The following is a 12,609-nucleotide window of genomic DNA, read 5'->3' as shown; positions in this document are numbered from 1 at the left end:
GCGAAGGATATCTTTCATGGATGCACTCTGCTTAGTCTTCTATCTATCTGTCCTATTCAGTGGTTGTTACAATACTTAAGCTATATGTTATAGATGACTCCTATTTTCTTTCTTCCTTGAGCATCTTTTTGTTTAATTAAGGTATTTTAGAGAAATTTAGTTGGTTTGAGAGCGGGGAAAACATGTATATCTGGAAAAAGGTGAGAAGATCCAACAAGTCAACAACAAAAGCCTGGTCTCCTTTGTCCTCATTTAGTAGTCTTTTCTCGCATAATACCCTATCATATTACTGTTAATGTCAATGTCAGTATTAACATTGTTCAAAGAAAAAAAAAAACAACAGATTGAGAACCTGGTGTTTTCCTTTTTATATCTAGTTCCACCCTAAGGGAGTATCCAGATGGAAATCCTGGTAACAGCTGGCTGTACTCCAGTTCATGTTAACCCTTACATGATCTGACAGTACATTTAGACCTGTCTATTCTGCTGAGCATCATCTGCACCAGTTAATTGGGATTGAATGTTAGTGCTATTTTTCAATCTGTGTACTTTTGAGCATGTGCAGAGGGGATCTCACAGATTCTCTCCTAGGAGCCAACAGTAATGCCTAAGAGATGTATTGGTTAACAATTATCTATACTTCTGTAGAGAGAACAGCTACCTAAAGTGAGAACATAGGAAACCAAGTAGAATAATCTGGAAGTATCTGGAAAGGGAATGCAGTATAAATGATTCTCATTTAATGATGGACCAGAATTTCCATAACTAAACAATGAGGCCATAAAGTGTGACATCATGTGACTGCATATTTTAGCAGCAAAAGTTCCAACGTTTTCCAGTTTCAATATTTAAGTGAATCCCTACAATGTTGTTAAGCAAGGACTTCACACAGTCACCATTTGTGACCAATGGGCTTTCCCATTGACTTTGGCTTTCCCATTGATGTTGCTTGTAGGAAGCTAACAAAGAAGATTACAAATAATAGCAATAGCAATAAACTTAGGCTTATATAATGCTCTATAGTGCTTTACAGCACTATGAGCGGTTTACAATGTCAGCACATTTCCTCCAACAATCTGGATTTGCTCATTTTACTGATGTTGTGTACCGGCGGGCCTGGCCAGCAGAGGGCAGACGAGTGGAGAAGCCCTCTGATTGGCTCAGGTGCGCCGGCCAGCCGGCGGGAGAATTCCTTTGTTCCTATTGGTTCGCCGTCTGACAGCTCGTTGTATAAATAGCTGTCAGACGGCTAGTTTTTGGTTCCAGTCAGTTCGTTGTTAATAAATACGTTGCACCATATTCTGACTCCGTCTCTCAGTGACCAACTACAACAACTGACTTCAGAAAAATGGAAAGCTGAGTCAACCTTGATCCAGTTAGGATTGAACACCTAGCTGTGGGCAGAGTTTGTCTGCAGTACTGCATTCTAACCACTGCGCTGTCATGGAAATGGCGACTATGCAATTGTGAGACTCTATGCAATTGTGAGACTCTGCAATGTCATAATTGCAAGCCGCAAACTGAGTGTCTGGATTGCAGTCTTGTTACATGATGTGACAACTGGAACTTTGAGGGCTGGTGGCAGAGGTGGGCTGCTGCCGATTTGGGAGAACTGGTAGTTCCGACCACCAGCTGAAACCGCCCACCTGCCCCAGCGCTATCCTGTCACTCTCTGGCTCACTCGCCCTCCCCATGCAGGCCAGCTGACTACTGCACCTCACCCGCTCTATTCACTGCAGCTGCCCGATAAGGTGTGATGGAAGCCGCAGGCAGGAAATCGCTGTGTGTTTGAAGCCTGGACGTGCACACATTTTCAATTCTGCACTAGGTGAACGGTGCTATATTCCTTTCCTCCCCGACATACGACCGGGGATTCCCTCTGTTGACAGCTAGCAACAGCCATGCCGCGCCTTAGCCAATCAGGCACGGCTTGGCTGAAGGCGGGCTCTTCTGCTTCCCTGATTGGTTTCTCGGCCTGACAGCTCTTCATATAAATAGCTGTCAGGCTGAGGAATGGAGATTCTCTCCTGTATTGCTTGTTGCTGTTACTTTAAATAAAATTGTGTTGGACATTCCTCAGAGCTTCTAGCCTCATCTTTCCCCACACTTCTTCACTGGCGACGAGGATGGGATCTCCCTGAGGCGACGAACCTGACGGAACCGACCTCTTCGCACAGCCGCTTGAGTTTAGCTCCCCGAGCCGCACAACTTCAAGCCGCTATGTCTTCGCTTCCTCCGTTCGCTCCCTTCGGAACCAACGGAGAAGGATGGACTGGATTTTTAGAGCGCTTCGAGTGCTTCCTGTGAGCCAACGGAAAACGGGGTATTCCGATGGAGGAGAAATGCAGTTTCTTCCTCAGTAGCTGCGGAACCCCGATGTTCAACGCCGCCCGGGCGTTGGCAGCCCCTTTACCAGTCCACGATCTCGACTGGGATACGCTAATGGCCAAGCTGAAGGGGCATTACGCCCCGACCCCGTCAAAAATTGCCCGGTGGTACGCATTCCGCCAGTGCGTCCAGAAGCCGCACGAAGACGTCAGCCAGTTCCTCCAGTCCTTGCGGACCACGGCCATACCCTGCGAGTTCCTGGACTTGGAGGACAACCTGGTGGAACAATTTGTCAGCGGAGTCAAGGACCTCCGGCTGAAGAGGCGTCTCCTGGCTCGGCCAGAAATCACCCTGGCCGAGGCGGTCGCTGAGGCACGGGCGGTGGAGTTGTCCAAGCAATCCACCGCTGAAATGGACCGCCACCAGTTACCGTCTCTTCCAGCGTGCACTTGCCTCATAGATCAGCTGGCGCCGTTACCCAGCCCGGCCGAAGAAGAGGAAGAGCTAGTGGCCCGTCTGGCGGAGTTGCAGAGACGCCGCAATCCGCGACCTGCGAGCCGGACTATGACAGCCTGCCTAGGCTGCGGTGGCAGCCACGACCAGGCAGCCTGCCCATTCCGGGCATCCATCTGCCGCCGGTGTTCAAAAAAGGGGCACCTGGCCCAAGTTTGCCGGGCTGTGCTGCCTCCACCACCACCCCAAGGAGCCACGGGCCAGCAGATGACAGCAGGACCGCAGCAGCCCCGCCGCCAGCCACGCACGAGAGCCAGTTGCTACGCCGTGGAGCCAGGCCCAGCAGCCGCCCCTGCTGAGGCGATCTACCAGGCCTCCGCAGGTGCGGACAGAATCAAGGCGTCAGTCCTCATTGAGGGCACGCCTTGCGTGATGGAGGTGGACTCCGGCTCGTCCCGCTCCATAATTGCCTGGGCTGACTTTAACAAACTTTGCCCCGGCGTCCTTAAACGCCAATTGACTGCCAGCCCCGTGGCCCTAAGGGACTATCAGGGGTCACTTATCCCAACCCTGGGCTGCTATACTGTTAGGGTTGAATACGGGTTTTCAGGTTGCCTGCCAGTCCTAGTAGTCGAGAAGCCCCTCCCCGCATTGCTGGGGCTGGATTGGTTCCCCGCCCTTGGTCTCTCAGTGCAGGGGGTGCACTCCATCTCAGACACGCCCCCTGACGTAGCTGCTGTCATCTCTGCCTACGCGGACGTCTTTGATGGCCAGCTGGGGCGGTACAAAGGCACCCCCATCTCTCTTAACTTAGATCCCCAGGTTGCTCCCATTAGGCTGAAGGCCCGCAGGGTGCCTTTTGCCTTAAGGGCCAAAGTTGATGAGGAGATTGACCGTTTGCTGGCGCAGGGCGTGTTGGAGCCTGTTGACTACTCACGTTGGGAGACCCCAATAGTGGTCCCCGTGAAGGCCGACGGCTCCATACGCCTCTGCGCCGATTTTAAATCCACCATCAATTTGGCCCTTCAGGCAAACCCCTATCCAGTCCCTGTCGTACAGCACCTGCTCCACTCCCTGGGGCAGGGCTGTATTTTCGCGAAACTGGATATGGCGCAGGCCTACCAGCAGCTCCCGGTGGATGACGAAGCGGCGGCTGCGCAGACTATCGTCACCCACCGAGGGGCTTCCCGTTGCCGCCGCCTCCAATTCGGCGTTTCCGTGGCCCCGGGGATCTTCCAGAGCCTCATGGAGCGATTGCTCCATGGGCTCCCTGGCGTTGTACCCTATTTCAACGATGTCCTGATCGCTGCATCCAGCCGCTCAGGACTCCTCGAAGTACTGGGAAAGGTCCTCGACCGTTTTAGGGGCGCGGGTCTCAAATTAAAGCGCAGCAAATGCTCATTTGCTGTGCCTAAAGTGGACTTCCTAGGCTTCTCCATAGACGCCCACGGAATCCACCCCACCCCTCCGAAAGTCGCAGCCATTAAGAACGCCCCCACCCCCGCCTCTAAGGCGGAGCTACAGTCGTTCTTAGGGCTTTTAAATTTCTATGCGCCATTTTTGCCGCACAAGGCGTCACTAGCCGAGCCGCTGCATCGGTTGCTCGACCGATCTGCGGCCTGGCGCCGGGGCAGCCGCGAAGCGCATGCGTTCACGGCTGTCAAAGACATGCTGACGTCAGAGGCAGTCCTAGTCCAATATAGTGACAGGATGCCCCTGACTCTAGCGTGTGACGCCTCCCCCGTGGGTTTGGGGGCTGTCCTGAGCCATGTCCTCCCCAACGTCTCGGAAGCCCCCATAGCTTTTTATTCCCGGACACTCTCTCCAGCGGAGAGAAACTACAGCCAGATCGACAAGGAGGCTCTGGCTGCTGTGTCCGGGGTTAAAAAGTTCCACGAGTACCTCTACGGACGGCATTTCACGCTCTTCACTGACCACAAGCCGCTCCTTGGGCTTCTGGCCGGTGACCGTCCGACCCCTCCCATCCTGTCACCCCGGATGACGCGCTGGGTGGAGTTCCTAGCGGCATACTTGTATGCCCTGGTCTACCGCCCTGGCAAGCAGCTGGGGCACGCTGATGCCCTCAGCCGCTGCCCCTTGCCCGTCTCCGACCCGCAGACAGTGCCTTGCCTGTCTGTATTGGCCATTGCAGACCTCGCCTTGCCGCTCTCCGCGGGCGATGTGGCGGCAGCGTCTCTGGCCGACCCCACCCTTTCCCAGGTGATGACCTGGGTTCTGCGGGGATGGCCTGGGGGGCCGGTGTCGGACGACCACCGCCCCTACAAGGCCAGGCAGCTAGAGCTGTCCCTCCACAGTGGGTGCCTCCTGTGGGGAGACAGGGTGATCATTCCACCCACACTGCGCGAACAGGTGCTGTCTCGCCTCCATGAGAGCCACCCTGGCATAGCGCGCATGAAGGCGCTGGCGCGCAGCTATGTTTGGTGGCCCCGTCTGGACGACGAGATAGCTACCTGGGTTGCCAGGTGCTCGACCTGCCAGGTCTCCCGTCCAGCGCCTCCAGCGGCCCCGCTGCGGGAGTGGGAGATTCCTCGCGGCCCATGGTCACGCCTCCACCTAGATTACGCTGGGCCCTTCCGAGGCCAGGTTTTCCTGGTCGTGGTGGACGCTTACTCGCGCTGGGTGGAGCTCATCCTCATGACCTCCACCACAGCCGAGGCCACTGTCCGAGCATTAACGCGCCTGTTTGCCACCCACGGCTTGCCAGACGTCGTTGTGTCAGACAACGGGCCCCAGTTTGCGTCCGCCGTGTTCCAGGAATTCCTGGCCACCCAGGGCATCCGGCACGCCCCAGTCGCTCCCTATCATCCGGCCAGCAATGGCCGGGCGGAACGCGCTGTCCGCTCGGCCAAGGACGCCCTTGGACGAATGGACAAGGGCGACTGGTCCACGAGGGTGGCTGCTTACCTCCTGGTTCAGCATTCCACCCCGTGTCCACTGTCAGGGAAAACCCCTGCTGAGCTGCTGATGGGCCGGCGCCTGCGGACCACCTTAGATAGGTTGCACCCAACCTATTCTGAGGCACAGCCGAGCAACCTGGGACCCCCTCCCCGTTTCTTCCGTGAGGGCGATCCAGTCTGGGCAAGGGCTTTCACAGGGGATCTTAAGTGGGTGCCTGCCACCGTCACTTCTGTAACCGGCCCCTGCTCTTACAGGGTCCGGACCGCCGACGGTGCAGACTGGCGCCGCCACGTGGATCAGTTAAGGCGTCGCCAACCTTCGGATCCACACAACAACCCTGCAGGGTCGGCCTCTGCCATTCCACCGCAGGCCCTGGGGTTGACGCCGCAACCGATCCCTCCACCGTGGCCGTTGCCCAGGCCGCAAGAAGTACCAACAGAGACTGCTCCTGGCGCCTTCCGCCTTCCACAGCCTTCCAGCGTCCCAGCCCCCGTTGGGCTACCAGTTCCGACATTGCACCCCGTTTTGGCCTTCCCTCAATCAGGCCAGCCTTTTCCTAATAGCAATTCAAAATTCCCTGACTCAAGCCCGCCAGCGGCCGCGCCACCCCAGCCCTGCCTACCAGCTCCTGAGTCTCCGCCTCCACCTCCGTCTGAGATAGGCCTTCAAGATGGCGCCCGGAGCTCCACTCCCTTCAGGGAGGAGCTCCCACGGACACCACCTCCTCCTCCGACGATCTGCCCAGTTCTGAGGCGTTCTGGGCGTGTCCGACGTCGCCCTGCCTATCTTAGCGACTACGCATGCTCCGCTGTTGCGCATGCGCCCTCGCTAGGGGGGGAAGGAGTGCTATATTCCTTTCCTCCCCGACATACGACCGGGGATTCCCTCTGTTGACAGCTAGCAACAGCCATGCCGCGCCTTAGCCAATCAGGCGCGGCTTGGCTGAAGGCGGGCTGTTCTGCTTCCCTGATTGGTTTCTCAGCCTGACAGCTCTTCGTATAAATAGCTGTCAGGCTGAGGAACGGAGATTCTCTCCTGTATTGCTTGTTGCTGTTACTTTAAATAAAATTGTGTTGGACGTTCCTCAGAGCTTCTAGCCTCATCTTTCCCCACACTTCTTCAAACGGTTGTTAAATTATGTGAAGCACACCTCTGGCTTGTGATATCATTCATTCAGTACCATAGTAAGTTTGAATGGTCACTGAATGAATGGTCACTAAGTAGGCACAGCTTTATTTTTGGGAAATCCAGGTTTCTGTTTCATGGAAGGGAGGGAGGGAGGGAGGGAGGGAGGGAGGAGCTCTGCCTTGCAGGAGACCTAAAAGTATGTAGAGTTGTGTAAAGAACCAGACCTCTGAGAATGATGTTCTTAACATTAGCAGAGATGGAAGGGACACCTCATTTCAAAATGGTTGTCATTGCTCCCATGCTTCTCCTCTCAGCTACCTCCAACCATTGAGGTGGGGGTGGGGGTGGCACAAAAGGTGCATCCTCTCTGGTTTCTTGCCTGAAATTATTGCCACCCCAAATTTTAACTTGAGAACAGGTTGCCAGGCAACTAGCTCTAACATGGTGATAACACATAAAACATTGCCTGGAGGCTTTTTAGGCCTCATCCTCCATCTCTCCATGTTAATGCTCATTCATCTGGGCTCCCACTTGAGAGGATTTTGGCTACTGCCACTTTCTTCATCCCTTTCACATTTTAAATGGTGTGTTGTGCTAAGTTTAACCTTAGAGTTATAATTCCACGATAGTAGAAATAGGTGCAAATTCATAAGCCCTCGGAAACATGGGGACATGGATTCACACATTATGCAAAGCCATCATATGATTTGTTTGCTCTGGGCCTAGAATGTTACCTAAATCCAACCACTATAATTTATAAAAAATATTTTGCAAGCCATATTTATTACCAGGATCCCAATATAGTTTTTCTAGGCATCACTACCCTTGCAGAAACTTCTTTTAATACCTGCTACGTCCACCTCCATTTAAAAAATTGTTACTATTTCATTTTAAACTTAAATAGTAGAACTTCCTATGTTGTAACTAAAACAATTGTCTCCTGAATTATATTTACTTATAAGGAAGCTCTTGAAGGGCTTATAAAAATTATAGGATGTTGATCAATGTAATAAAGTTCTTATTTCCCAGAAAAGAAGACAGTTAAACTGGGAATGGACTGTGAATATCTTGGGGGACTAAAATGAAGAGTTGAGAGCATCTTCACCATCTTTCCTTTAAATAATTTGCTGTTTTGTGAATAGCTGCACCAGTGGTGGGTTGCAGGCGGTACGCTGCCGGGAGCACTGGGTACTGTTCTGGTACGGTGCTCCAGAGAGCTCCTTACCTGTGCTTTAAGCCTTTGGCGCTTCTGCGCATGCGCATGGCGCATACGGTGCCTGCACAATGTTCCTCCGAGCAGCTGGAGCATTGCGGAGGCTTACGGAAGCATCACAGGCAAGTATGACACATGCTTGCGCTGCGCATGCACCACACACATCCATGTGGGTGATGCCGGGGCCGTTCCAACCGTACCGATTGGAACGGAATCCGGACCCCACCACTGAGCTGTACCTACAGGAGTAGTTATTTCAGGAATGGGAAAATCTGCCATTTGTTTTGGACAAATCTCAAATGTACCTCTTGGCCCCAATTGCTTCAAGCAAAAGTTTTATGAACTAGAGGTTGAATTTAAACAAACTATGGCTTAGTGTATTGCGGTAAACCAAACTATCTCCTTTCTTTCCATTAATGAAAAGTGTTAAGAATTATTGAATCTACAGAATGGGGATGCATATGCACCAGTGCACTTGATTTGTGATTGTAAGCTATCTATGTTTCTGAACCATTTCCCAAAGTTGCTGCATTTTCTGGCATTATTTTATTTTGGGGAGAATGTAGTTATTGTTTTTAAAGAGAAATTACTATAATACCTGGCAAAGGAATGTAGTTGCTTGGCGAACATAATCCTCTATAGATTTTTATCTTCACATGAATTATGATGGAAAATCCTTTTGCTTCTCTTCTTTAATCACTGGGTAACCTTCCTGCAAGCAAATGCTCTAGAGCCTGCAGTTAATGGGAAAACAATAAATAAGGAGAATGGTCTCATCAGCAATTGAATTTCAGTTGCTTACAAAATGCTTCATTAAATATAGGTTTTATTATTACCTAATTATTGCATGTCTCATGGAAATGATTTCCAGACTGTGTCACAGAAAAATCTTCTGACTTCATAAACCAGCCTTTTGCCGCTGTTGCTCTCTAGATGAACTGAATTTTAGTTCCTACCCACAATTAAGGGTATGATATAGCAAAATTAATAATAGTTAACAAAATTATTACGTATTACAATATTGCTATCTCTGTGTTCAGTTGTAGGGACTGCCAGCTCATTCTTAGCAATTTCCAAAACAACATGAGATTTGAAAAATGCTGAACTTGGAAGTTTAATTTAATAATTAAAATCTTTGGGGATGTGGTATTTCATATCTTTTGTGCAATTATATAAAATAAATGTTAAAAAATAAACATTCAATTATCTCACTTCCTTTTTGTATGGATTTTTGAGTATCCAAAGAGGAAAGCTAGTTGGTTTTCGATGGATCAGAAGAGAAGCATGGTAAATTTGGTATGACAGGATATTGGGCAGAATGGAAAATGCATTTAATCCCCAGATTATACTAAAAATGTCACATTGGTGAAAGAAAGTGATTTTTCTTTTCTGGATGGCAGGATTTCCATTTTTCAGTAAAATTCATTAAGTTGCCATATAAATATGCAAAAGATAGAATTTGATGAAAATCAACTAGAATATCAATTTTCCAAAATGTTGAAGGTCCATGTTCTCATTCCATTTCATATCTTAGCTGAAAACAAGTTATGAGAATAATTGTCATTATTATGTACATTATGATTTAAATAACAATAGTGAGTTCTAGCAAGATAGTTTGGAAGGAATATGGGATTTTGTACACATCTGCAAGGGAGAACAAGGGCCAGTGATAAGTCACAATGAAATTTTGTTTTCAGTGTAGTTAAGAAGTGATCTCTCTTACATACATACATACATACATACATACATACATACATACATACATACATACAGTACATACTGTCAGGGGAAAAACACCCTGTTGGAGATCAATGGACCGTGGCTGATTCCCTTCCGCATATCTTTTGAGATATTGAGAAAAATAAGTCTTTAAAGTATTCTAATTAATAAACAAACTTTAATAATAAAATAATAAAAGTAAATGAAACAGAAATAACTAATTGGTTACATTTTGATAATGAAAGCTACGTCTGCCAAAGTTGGCTGCCGAACAAAGAAGAGAAGAATTTGGAATGTGTAACGCGTGCGCAATAAATCACTTTCAGATAAGAACCTTTTTTGTTTTATGACCTGCGCAATAAAGCTTTCTTAGTTTAACTCTTGAATGTCAGTTTAGGCAGTTCAGGCCTAGCAAACTTTTTAACATCGTGACACCCCTTCTTTTGCTAGTCTGGGCTGACATCATCAAATCATCAATTAAGGCACATCTTCTTTCGCAGATATTCGTGTTGATTTGCGGCGAATGGTTTGTTAAGCATGTCTGCAATCTGATCATGTGTAGAAACATATTGCAATTTAACAAAACCTTGCTTAACTAATTGCTTTGTGTTTTGATAACGAATGTCAATGTGTCTGGACCTAGAACCTGTAAAATGTGACTCAGAAATATAAACCACAGATACATTATCTTCCATCACGGTGATTGGTCGAATCGGACGTGTCCAGATATCTGTGATCAAAGCATCAAACCACGTTAGAGAATTACAAGCATCTGAAACACAAGCATATTCAGCTTCAGTAGATGAACATGAAACAAAACTCTGTTTTCTCACTTGCCAGTAAACAGGACAACCATTTAGGAACATCATGTAACCAGAAGTGCTTTTGCGTGACTTCTTGTCGCTCGCCCAGTCGGAATCAACAAAACAAATCAACTTTGGTTGATCAGTGTGTGTTGGTTCTAGCAATAACTTCATGTGTTTAGTGTGTTTCAGGTATTTCAACAACTTCTTAATGCATGACCAATGAAATTGTGTTGCCTTACCTACGTGTCGTGATAAAAGATTAACACTAAGTGCGATGTCAGGTCTGGTCCAACTACTAATGTATAATAGTGAACCAATGACTGAACGATAAAGTGTTTGATCCTCGAACTCAGGACTTGGTTCATGTGTTAAGTTGTGAAAATCTGTTTGCATGGGTGTCTTTGTTGTGCTAGCATCTTTCATGTTGCAATGATGTAGAATGTGGTCAATTTTCTCTTCTTGTGAAAGACTAAACCCCTTCTGTGTCTTTTCAATTTGAACACCTAAATAAGTGCTAATGTGTCCTAAAGATTTTAGTGTGAAGTATCTCTGCAAACTTTTGGCAAAAATCTCACTCATTTTCTTATTTGGACCAATATAAACAATATCATCAACATAAACAAGAATTATCTCATATGCATTGTTAGATCTTTTTGTGAACACGCATTCATCAGTTTCGGACTTAATAAAGCCCATTGAATTTAGTTTGTCAGTAAGACATAAATACCACATTAAACCTGACTGTTTCAGACCATAAAGACTTTTGTTCAGGAACCAGGTATCCCCTTCTTGCTTTCGGAATCCTGGAGGGCTTCTCACGTAGATCTCTTCATCTAGGTCTGCATGTAGATAAGCTGTGTCCACATCAAATTGAAAAACTTCTAAACCAAGAATAGTTGCAGTGGTTAAAGCAATTTTTACACTTTCAGTTCTGACTGTTGGTGAGTAAGTGTTTGTGTAGTCCTCAGGATAACGTTGAGCGAAACCCTGAGCTACCAGTCTGGCTTTGTATAAAGACTCACCATTCGGTTTCTTCTTGATTCTGTAGACCCATCGGGTGCCAATGACTTTCTTGTTTGCTGGAGGTTTTGCAGGTGTGAATACATTAAGTTTCTTCAAACTGTCCATTTCATCCTGCATTGCATCATACCACTTGTCTTGTTCTGAATCAGGAAGCTGTTTGATTTGTGTGAATGTCTCTGGAGGAAGAGTAACGTTGCAAATCAAAGGTAATGGTGATTTTGTCAGTTGCCATGAATAACGTTGTGGAGGGATTCCTTTTGTGGCCCTCTTGGAGCGTCTAGGAACATCAGTCCAGTCTTCTTCTTCTTCATCATCATCATCCTCGTCCTCACGTTCGTCGCTAGCATCAGCATCCGCAGCTTGCGAAGACGGAACATCAGGTTGTGAAGAACTGGTAGAAGGAACATCTGCCTGCGAATTGTCATCAGGCTGCGTGGCATCTGGAACACCATCTCTAGGAAAATAAACTTCAGGATCATTGGAATGAATCCTGGACCAGTCAATGTCTTCCTCAAAATTAGCAGATTGTGAAATGACAATCACATGTTTAGTATCAATGAATTTGTACCATTTTGAATTATCATCAATACCCATAAATCTCAGTCTCTTTGCTACTGTACCTCCCTTTCTTCTTTGACTTAAGGGAGTGTTCACCATAGCATATGAACCAAAAATGTGGAGGTTCTTGAGATCAGGCTTGTAGCCATACAGCATGTAGAAAGGAGTTTGATTGATTACACTGCTCCAAGTACGGTTGACAATGTAATTTGCATATTTGATTGCTTCACCCCAGTATGCGTTACTGAGATTGGCATCTTCTAGAAGACAACGCATCATGGTTTGTAGAACCCCTTGTCTTCTTTCTACGACTCCGTTATGAGCCGGTGTATATGGAGCAGATGTCTGATGAAGAATTCCATTCTTACGCATCCAGTCCTGGAAACGCTGAGACATGAATTCTGCACCACGGTCACTCTGGATTCTGGCGATGCGAACTTGGTATTGTGTAGAAACAAACGC

The sequence above is a fragment of the Natrix helvetica genome, assembly GCF_964273705.1.
Source record: "Natrix helvetica genome assembly, chromosome: Z".
Classification (NCBI taxonomy): domain Eukaryota; kingdom Metazoa; phylum Chordata; class Lepidosauria; order Squamata; family Natricidae; genus Natrix; species Natrix helvetica.
The sequence above is the reverse complement of the archived record's forward strand: the minus strand, read 5'-3'. Positions refer to the sequence as shown.